We start from the raw sequence: 11,727 nt of genomic DNA, 5'->3' as shown, positions 1-11,727 counted from the left end.
CTCTCCTCTCGTTTTTGAATGCATATGCATCTGCTTTGTTGCTTTCTCAAAACTACATGCGTTTTTATTTCGTTTTTCATTATCATTTACATTAGCCGTTCTTAACTATTCAACGACGCGACTGCTTGTTTCCTGTAACTGACTCCCATTCAGCGGAATGCGACCGACCGCCGCCTCAGTTCCCCCCAGGGCCTTGGAGTGGGTGGACTTTCGTACTTCTGTTGTCAGTGTGACGTGGGTAAGATTTTCTATTTAAATATTGCTTTATTACCGTTGTGTCGCTTTTATCATCATAGATCATCCCTGTGTTGTTGATGATCTGCAAGGAGGGACTTTCTATTTCCAAGCAAGGCTTTGGCTGGGCAGCTCACCTGTACCCTCCACACTGACGGTATGTGTGACAAACATTTTCTGTAACGTTGCTGTGTCACTTGACACGAACTACTAATTAAGGGGGGGGGGGGGTACATGGGTCTGCCCCCCCCCCCGTCTAGGGAATAAATAGATGGTAGATAAGGATAGGTTTGGAGTTTTGGGTTCGTCTGATACCGCACTGTTTACTTACGTGTGACTAAAGTATTCTAACTGTATTGTTAGAAACTTGACACGGCGTTTCTGAAACTGGACTTTCTGCGCATCTCGTTTTGCGCTTGTTCACTCGGGAGCCATTTTCATCTGTCGGACAAAGGCTCGTGTTTTCGAAAATGTGAATTTTTAAGGTTTCATAAATCACTTCGATTCCTCCAGGTTCCTATTGCCATCCCCCCCCCCCCTTCAACCCCCGGCCCTTCATCTCCCAAGATCGTTGTGTAGACGAAATATATTAAAAAAATTCCTTTACTTATCGTCTCTCTCGGTAGCAAAAAACCAAGCTCTCAAACCCAAACAACTCCTTAATCAGAAGTCATTCTCTGATTGAAAATCGTCCTATTTCTTATAATAAATATGAATTTCTTGACGCCTCCTAATCTGATCTGAATTTAAACATTTTAGAAAGCCCAATGGAAATCGAAATGGAAACTGAAACCTAATCTGAATGAATACCTATCCTCCAAAAACGTGAATTTTAAAATAGTGTCCCCATAATTAAATTTTCTTTTTCAATTTTGAATATGTGCGTTTCGTCGTCGTCGTCGTCGTCGTCGTCGTCGTCGTCGTCGTCGTCTTCGTCTTCGTCTTCGTCGTCGTCGTTCTCCTCCTCCTCCTCCTCCTCCTCTCCCTCCTCTCACCTTTGCAAGTAACAATCGATGACATAATTCTCTATGCAAGAAACAATCGATGGCCCAACTCCCTTTTGCAAGAAACAATCAGTGACCCAACTCCCTTTGCAAGAAACAATCGGTGATCCAATTTCCTTTGCAAGAAACAATCGATGACCAAACTCCCTTTGCAAGAAAGTGACCCAACTCCCTTTGCAAGAAACAGTGAACCAATTCCATTTGCCTGAAACAGTGACACAACTCCCTTTGCAAGAAACAGTGACCCAACTCCCTTTGCAAGAAACAGTCGGTGACCCAACTCCCTTTGCAAGAAACAGTCGGCGACCCAACTTCCTTTTCAAGAAACAGTGACCAAACTCCCTTGGCAAGAAACAATCGGTGACCCAACTTCATTTGCAACAGTCAGCGACCCAACTCCCTTTGCTAGAAACAGTCGGTGACCCAATTCCCTTTGCAAGAAACAGTGACCCAATTCCCTTTGCAAGAAACAGTGACCCAACTCCCTTTGCAAGAAACAGTCGGTGACCCAACTCCCTTTGCAAGAAAAAGTCGGTGACCCAACTCTCTTTTGCAAGAAACAGTCGGTAAAACCTACTCCCTTTGCAAGAAACAGTCGGTGATCCAACTCCCTTTGCAAGAAACAGTCGGTGACCCAACTCCCTTTGCAAGAAACTGTGACCCAACTCCCTTTGCAAGAAACAGTCGGTGACCCAACTCCCTTTGCAAGAAACTGTGACCCAACTCCTTTTGCAAGAAAAAGTCGGTGATCCAACTCCCTTTGCAAGAAACAGTGACCCAACTCCCTTTGCAAGAAACAGTGACCCAACTCCCTTTGCAAGAAACAGTGACCCAACTCCTTTTGCAAGAAACTGTCGGCGACCCAACTCCCTTTGCAAGAAACTGTCGGCGACCCAACTCCCTTTGCAAGAAACTGTCGGCGACCCAACTCCCTTTGCAAGAAACAGTCGGTTACCCAACTCCCTTTGCAAGAAACAGTCGGTTACCCAACTCCCTTTGCAAACAACAATCGGTGACTTCCCTCCCTTTTGCAAGAAACACGCGGTGACTTCCCTCCCTTTTGCAAGAAACAATCAGTGACCATACTTTCTCTTTCGCAAGAAAAATTGGTGATCCTCAGACGGCGGATGTGACTGCCGAGTTGCGTTTTTTTTTATTTAAATTTTTTTTTTTTTTTTAGATGTTTTGATGGTTAGCATCTTGTTCTGATTTGATAATTCATTTACTAGCAATTTTAGGACTCGACATATTTTCTATATGCAATGTTACGTAAATCAAATCATTGCAAATCCTTTTTGCACTGATGACGCTTGGGTTTTGATCTCGCAATAACACTTTTATACCAAATTTACTATTAAAATACCATTGTTACCACTTTAATAATTATTTGGGTTAGATTGCAGATTTTTTTCAGTTTAATGAGAATTAATTTGCATAACATTCTATGATAACGCATATACATACACGTATATATACAGATAAATTTATACATATATATATGTACGTGCATTTATATATATATATATATATATATATATATATGTGCATGCATATATATATATATATATATATATATATATATATAAATATATATATATATATATATGCATATATATATTTATATATATCCCTTTATACATTATATATACATATATATATATATATATACATATGTACACACACACACACACACACACACACACATATATATATATATATATATATATATATATATATATACTATATACCTATAAACCTATATACCTATATATATGCCTATACCTATATATAGATACGTATATGTATATATACACAATGTTATGCATAAATATATACATGTTAGATATATATTTAGTATATATATGCGTATATATGCTTATATATATGCGTATATATGCGTATATGCGTATATGTATGCATATATATATGTATAGATGTGCGTATATGTATGTATATATATGCGTATATATATGCATATATATATGCATATATATATGCTTATATATGCTTATATATATGTATATGTATGCTTATCTATATGTATATATATGCTTATATATATGTATATATGTATATATGCGTATATATGTATATATATATGCGTATATATGTATATATACGTATATATTTATGTCTATATATGTATAAATATGCGTATATATATTGTATATATATGCGTATATATGTATATATATATGCATATATATAAATATATATGCATATATGTGTACGTATATGCATATATATATGTATATATATGCATATATATGTATATATATGCATAAATATGTACATATATGCATATATATATATGTACATATATGAATATATATTTGGGTATATATATGAATATATATTTGGGTATATATATGAATATATATTTGGGTATATATGTATATATATGCATATATATGTATACATATGCATATATATATATCTATATATGCATATATATATGTATTCATATGCATATATATATGTATATATATGTGTGTATATACATATATATTTAAGTATATATATTGTGTATACCAGTATATATATATATATATATATATATATATATATATATATATATCACACTTTAATATGTGTGCATATGTATATATATCGTGTGTGTGTGTGTATATATATATATATATATATATATATATATATATATATATAGTGTGTGTGTGCGTTTATGTATATATATGCTTTTATATACATATATTTATATATATATATTTATATGTATATATATGCATATATATATGTATAATTCACTAGCACCTTTAAATTGTCAACATATATCTTGATTTGTCTGTATACCATGTTATGTAAATTAGATGTACTATTTTCCCCTGCCACTTTTTTGGGTTTTGTCAATTTTCATTTTAAAATACCATTGTCACCACCTTAGGTTTTTACATATAATGTTTTCCTCTTGTGATAAGAATATGGCTTACATACTGAATTAGTTGAATTTGATGAAAATTTTGATTTTTCTTAATTTATATTACACTCCAGTGGCCACCGATTGCAAGTATCAGTCGGTGACTACACTCCCTTTGCAAGAAACAATCGGTGATCCTCAGACGGATGTGACGCTTGATTTTCCTTTGTTTTTAGATGTTTTTATGGGTAGCATTTTTTGTTCTGACATGTTAGTTCAATCACTAGCACCTTTTGATGCTTAACATGTAAGTCTATGTACAATATGAAAATTAGGTGGACATTTTGTCCTACCACCTTTTTGCACTGATGACGCTTGGGTTTTGATTTCTCATTAATACGCCTTTTATGTGAATTTTCCTTTAAAAATACCTTTATTACCACTGTAATGTGTAATGTATAATGTATTTCTCTTGTGGTAAGCATCTGATTTACACGTCATGAGATTTTGTTAAATGTGAGGAAAATTAAGAGTGTTCTGAATTTACTTCACAATATTTAATGTGAATATAGAAACAGACAAATTCATAATATTTACGTATTTATACAATTATATTACATATTTATAAACACACTCCTCACTCCTTTTTGAAGAAAAAAATGGTGAACCTCAGATGGTGGATGTTGCTGCCTAGTTTTCCTTGATTTTTACATTGTTTTGTTTTTGTGGTTAGCATTTTGTGTTTGACATTGATTCACTATCACCTTTAGATTGTCAACATATATTTTGATTTGTCTATATACAATGTAATGTAGATTAAATGTACTGTTTTGACCTGCCAGCTTTTTGCACTGATGACGCTTGGGTTTTGAGCTTACATTAATTCTCCATTTATGTAAATTTTACTCTTAAAATACCATTGTTACCACCTTAATTTTTATGTTTCTTATTGGTTACATTACAGGAGATTTTGTTGAATTTGCTGATAATTAAGATTCTTCTTAATTTACTTTATCTGATTTTTTTTTTTTTTTTAAATCTATGTCGTGGTATCCTTGATAGACACATTATTGTATTTAATATACATATGTATATTAAATATATATATGTATATTAAATATATATATGTATATTAAATATATGTATATTTACTATATATATATAATATATAAACGCACACACACACACGCGCGCACGCATACACATGTATGTGTACATATATACATACATGCATATGTGATATATATATGTATACATGAGATATATATATACACATGTATGTATGTATGTGTTTTTATGTCTATACACGCGTGTGTGTGTGCGTCAATATGATGGTGGATTGAGGACCACTAACAATGATTACCTAACCAACTACTCCCCTGGGGGTTGTTAGCCGCCCCAGTATAAAACCCCAGTCAAGTTGATAATGTCAAATAGTTCGTCAAACAGCGCATCGTTGGTGGCAGAAATATGCATATGTATACATATATACAAGTATATATATATACATATACTTTATAGACATACATATGTATATACAAAAACATGTACATAAATATCTATCTATATATATATATATATGAATATAATGTGTGTGTGCGCATTCATAGTGAATGGTATATGAGGTCACGAGCATTTCTAGTGAGTAGTGAGATTCCGAGCATTAAATGGTAGAGTGATCCTGACCTTTCATTTTGAATTATATAAATATTCCAAGCATTCCAAGTGAATAGTAGTGAGATCCTGATCACTCCTTTTGAAAGTTAGTAAGTACCCCAGCATTCTTAGTGAACAGATATTAAATGGAAGTGAGATGGAAATTCCTATTGAATGGTAGCAAGGTCACTAGCATTGCTAGTGAATGGTAGCTAGATCCTAGTCATTCCTATTGAATGGTAATGAGATCCTTAAGCATTCCTAGTGATTGGTAGAGATCCCAAGCATTCCCTTTTAAATGGTAGAGATTGCGAGAATTCCTGGTGAATGGTAGTAAGATCCAGAGCATTCCAAGTCAATGGTACATCCAGAGTATTCCTTATTGAAAGAGAGTTAGATCCCAAGCATTTATTTTCAATGGTAGATCCTGATTCCTTTTGAATGGTAGTGAGAACCCTCCTAGTGAATGGTACTTAGATCCCAAACATTCCTATTGAATGATAGATTCTAAAAATTCCTATTGAATGATAGATTCTAAAAATTCCTATTGAATGATAAATTAGATGCTGAGCATTCCAAGTCAATGGTAGATCCAGAGCATTCCTTATTGAAAGGCAGTTAGATCCCAAGCATTTCTTTTCAATGGTAGTGAGATCCTGATTCCTTTTGAATGGTAGAGAGAACCCTCCAAGGGAATGGTACTTACATCCCAAACATTCCTATCGAATGATAGATTCTGAACATTCCTATTGAATGATTAATTAGATGCCGAGCATTTCTAATGACCAGTAGATCCTGAGCATTACAAGCGAACCATTGTGAGGTCAAGAGCACTCCTATTGAATGTTTTTTCCATCCAGAACATTTTTGATTGGTATTTAGATTCCGAACATTCTATTTGAATGGTAATAATTACCCGAACATTCCTTGTGATTGGTAGTTCTATCTCAAACATTCCTGGAGAATGGTAGTTACATCCTGAGCATTTCTATCGAAAGATAGTTTAGATCCTGAGCATTCCTAGTAATTGGTAGTTTGATTCTGAGCATTAGTTTTGAATAGTAGTAAAAACTGAAGCATTCTAGTGATATCCCTAGCATTTCTTTTGAATGGTATATAGATCCCTACCATTAATAGTGAATAGTAGTTAGATCCTAAGTATTCCTAATGAATAGTAGATACATCCCAAGCATTGCTAGGGAATGGTAGTTAGATCTTGAGTATTACTAGGGAATAGCAGTTAAATCCTGAGTGAGGTCATGAGCAGTCCTATTGAATGTTTTTTCCATCCCAAATATTCGTGATAAATGGTAGTCAGATCCAGAGCATTTTTTATTGGTATTTAGATTCCGTACATTCTATTTGAATAGTAATAATTACCTAAACTTTTCTTGTGATGAATAGTAGATACATCCCAGGCATTGCTAGGGAATGGTAGTTAGATCTCGAGTGTTACTAGGGAATAGTAGTTAAATCCTGACCATTCATAGTGAATGGTAGTTAGATTCCAAATATTCCCTTTGAATGGTAGTTAAATCCCAAGGATTCCTTTTGAATTGTAGATCCCGATCATGGCTTTTGAATGGTAGTTCCCAAGCATTCCAATTAAATGGTATTTAGATCCCGAGCATTCCTAGTGAATAGTAGTGAGATCACGAGCATTCCTCTTGAACGTTAGATCCCGTGCATGCTAGTGAGATCTCGAGCATTCCTATTTAATTGTAGTAAGATCCTGAATATTTCTGATGAATGGAAAGTTAGATCCATAGCATTCCTAGTGAGTGATAGATCCTGAGCATTCTTAGTGAAAGGTAGGGATATCCTGATTATTATTTTTGAATGGTAGAGATCCTTAGCAGTTAAAGTTAGTGATGACAAGCATTCCTATTGCATTGTATTGAGATCGAGAGCATTCCTTTTGAATGCTAGTGAGATCCCAAGCATTCCTAGTGAATGGCAGTGAGATCCCTAGCATTCTTAGTGAATGACAGATCCCTAGCATTCCTGGTAAATGGTAGTTAGATCCTGAGCATGCCTAGTGTGAATAGTTGTGAGATCCTGAGCATACCTTTTGAATATTAGACCCCAATCAGCCCTTTTGAAAGGCAAGAACCCGAGCATTCCTAGTGCATGATCCTAGTGAGATCCTGAGCACTGCTAGTCAGTGGAGGATCCTTAGCATTCTTAGTGAATGGTAGTTAGATCCCAAAGTTTCCTTTTGAAAGGTTTTTAGATCCTGAGCACTCCTAGTGAAAGATAGATTCTGAGCATTCCCAGTGAATTGTAGATCCCGAGCATTACCAGTGAATGGTATATCCTGAGCATTCTTTAGGAAAGGTAGATGCCAAGTATTCCTAGTGAATGGTAGATCCTGAGCATTCCTAGTGAATTTACATCCCGAGCATTCTCAGTAATATATCTTGAACATTCCTTAGGTAAGGTAGATGTCGAGCACTCCTAGTGAATGGTAGACCCCGAGCATTCCCAGTGAATATAAGTTAGGTCCCGAGCATTCCTAGAGAATTGTAGTAAGCTTGGATGCATCAGCCATCTCTTGGATGGGCCCAGGTGTAGCAATATTCTACAAGTCGCAAATCTGTTGTCTTATGGAGTACAGTCCGCTTTTGTGGTCTGCCTTTCTGCCTTCATATCTGGATCAGGTTCAGGAGAAGGCAGTAGCAATCATACTCTACAAAACACGGCAACCGCCGGACGCCACACTTCAACCATTGTAACGGCGCATCGTTGGCGGCCTTTGTGCAATGTTTAAGATTAAAGTAGTGCAGACTCCACATCGGTCAAGCCTACGCTTTCCACACGACTCCAGACACAACACCCGTGGTGGACGCGACAAGAGCAATTGCGTATGCCCTTCGCCAGGACAGAGTTCTGCCTGCGCTCATTTCTGTCAAGATATGGGCGCCTTTGGAACCACATGATCTGGAACACCACATCCATCACACGTCTCTACAACAATTGGAAAGTCGCGTTAACCTTTTTAACTGATTACTTATTGTTTTAACATTAGATACCCCCCCCCCCCAATCATTATCTTTACCCCCATCATCACCACCACCACCATCACCACCACCACCTCCACTATTACCACCACCACCATCATCACCACCATAACCATTACCACCACCACCACCTCCACCTCCACCACCACCATCACCACCACCACCTCCACTATTACCACCACCACCAACATCATCACCACCACCACCATTACCACCACCACCACCATTACCACCACCACCATCACCACCACCACCATTACCACCACCCCCACCATTACCACCACCACCATCACCACCACCACAACCACTATCACCACCATTACCACCACCACCACCATTACCACCACCACCACCATTACCACCACCACCACCATTACCACTACCACCACCACAACCACCATCACCACCACCACCATTACCACTACCACCACCACAACCACCATCACCACCACCATTACCACCACAACCACCATTACCACCACCACCACCATTACCACTACCACCACCACAACCACCATCACCACCACCACCATTACCACCACTACCACCATCATCACCACCACCACCATTACTACTACCACCACCACAACCACCATCACCACCACCACCACCATTATTACCACTACCACCATTACCACCACTACCACCATTACCACCACCACCATCACCATTACCACCACCACCTCCACCATTACCACCACCATTACCACCACTACCACCATTACCACCACCACCACCATTCCTACCACTACCACCACCACCATTACCACCACCATTACCACCACCACCACCATTACCACCACCATCACCATTACCACCACCACCATTACCACCACCACCACCACCATTACCACCACCACCACCACCATTACCACCACCACCACCATTACCACCACCACCACCATTCCCACCACTACCACCACCACCATCACCATTACCACCACCACCACCATTACCACCACCACCATCACCATTACCACCACCACCATTACCACCACCACCACCACCATTACCACCACCACCACCACCATTACCACCACCACCACCATTCCCACCACTACCACCACCACCATTACCACCACTACCACCACCACCATTACCACCACCACCACCATTACCACCACCACCATTACCACCACCACCACCACCACCATTACCACCACCACCACCATTCCCACCACTACCACCACCACCATTACCACCACCACCACCACCACCATTACCACCACCACCACCATTCCCACCACCACCACCATTACCACCACCACCACCATTTCCACCACTACCACCACCACCATTACCACCACCACCACTATTACCACCACCACCACCATTACCACCACCACCACCACCATTACCACCACCACCACCATTCCCACCACCACCACCATTACCACCACCACCATTCCCACCACTACCACCACCACCATTACCACCACTACCACCACCACCATTACCACCACCACCACTATTACTACCACCACCATTACCACAACCACCACCATTACCACCACCACCATTACCACCACCACCACCACTATTACCACTACCACCATTACCACCACTACCATTACTACCACCACCACCATTACCACTACCACCACCTCCATTACCATTACCACCACCACAATTACTATCACCACCACCACCACCAACACCACCATCATCATCATCACTACCATCACCACCACCACCATCATCACTACCACCATCACCATCACCACCATCCCACACTTCTCAGCACCAGTCAAAGTAGGACTTCGAAGGAGTGAGTGAAGTGGAAATAAAGGCTTCGACTAATTCAATTTTCGTGGAATCATTTCTCTGGAAAATTTATATTGTAAGGCTAATGAATAAGTTAAACAAGGTTAAAATTGCATGAGGCTGTGAGGTTGAAATTTCTTGTTATTTGAGTCCTTTAACATTCGCGATTGAAAAGCAGGGAATACTTGTTCTAATTACTAAAAATACATTCATATTCATATATTCATATATATTCATACATTTGTGTATACATATACATATACATATACTTATACTTATATATACTTATCTATATAAATATTCACACATACTTACATATATATACACACATGCATATACATATATAAATACATTCATATATACATATATACATGCATATACATATATAAATACATTCATATATACATATATACATGCATATACATGAATATACATGAAAAAACATTTACTCACATACACATACTTTTACATATATCATATCCATATATACGTATACGCGCGCACACATACATACGTATAGATAAATATATACATATATGTACATACATATAGACATTAATATATATATATATATATACACACAAATGGAGAGGTACACACCTATAAATATATAAATTTATAAATTTACATATATGTGTATACATGAGTACATATGTATATACAAAAAATATATGTATGTATATATATACACACACTTGTATTTACACAGGTGTATCTATACAAATGTATGTATATATATCTTCATATATATATTATATATATATGAAAATATACACATGAATATATATAAATGTAAAAATATGAGTATATTTATATATATTCATATATATGTATATAAATATATAAATATAGAATGTATAAATAAAAATATAAATAAATATAGAAGGTAAATATGTATTATAAATATATATATATGTAATATAAATTAATATAAATATATATATGTAAATATATAAATTTGTATGAATTATAAATATATAAATGTATATATATGAATAAATGTATAAATCTATATTTATATATATGAATAAAGGTATAATTTATATATATATATTGTGTATATAAATAAATGTATTATCTATGTATATTGAATAATGTATATATATATAAATCTATATATTATATATTATATATATTATATATATTATATATATTATATATATTATATATATGT

Source organism: Penaeus chinensis, chromosome 2 (genome assembly GCF_019202785.1).
Source record: "Penaeus chinensis breed Huanghai No. 1 chromosome 2, ASM1920278v2, whole genome shotgun sequence".
In the NCBI taxonomy this organism is placed as follows: Eukaryota; Metazoa; Arthropoda; class Malacostraca; order Decapoda; family Penaeidae; genus Penaeus; species Penaeus chinensis.
Note: the sequence above shows the minus strand (reverse complement) of the source record.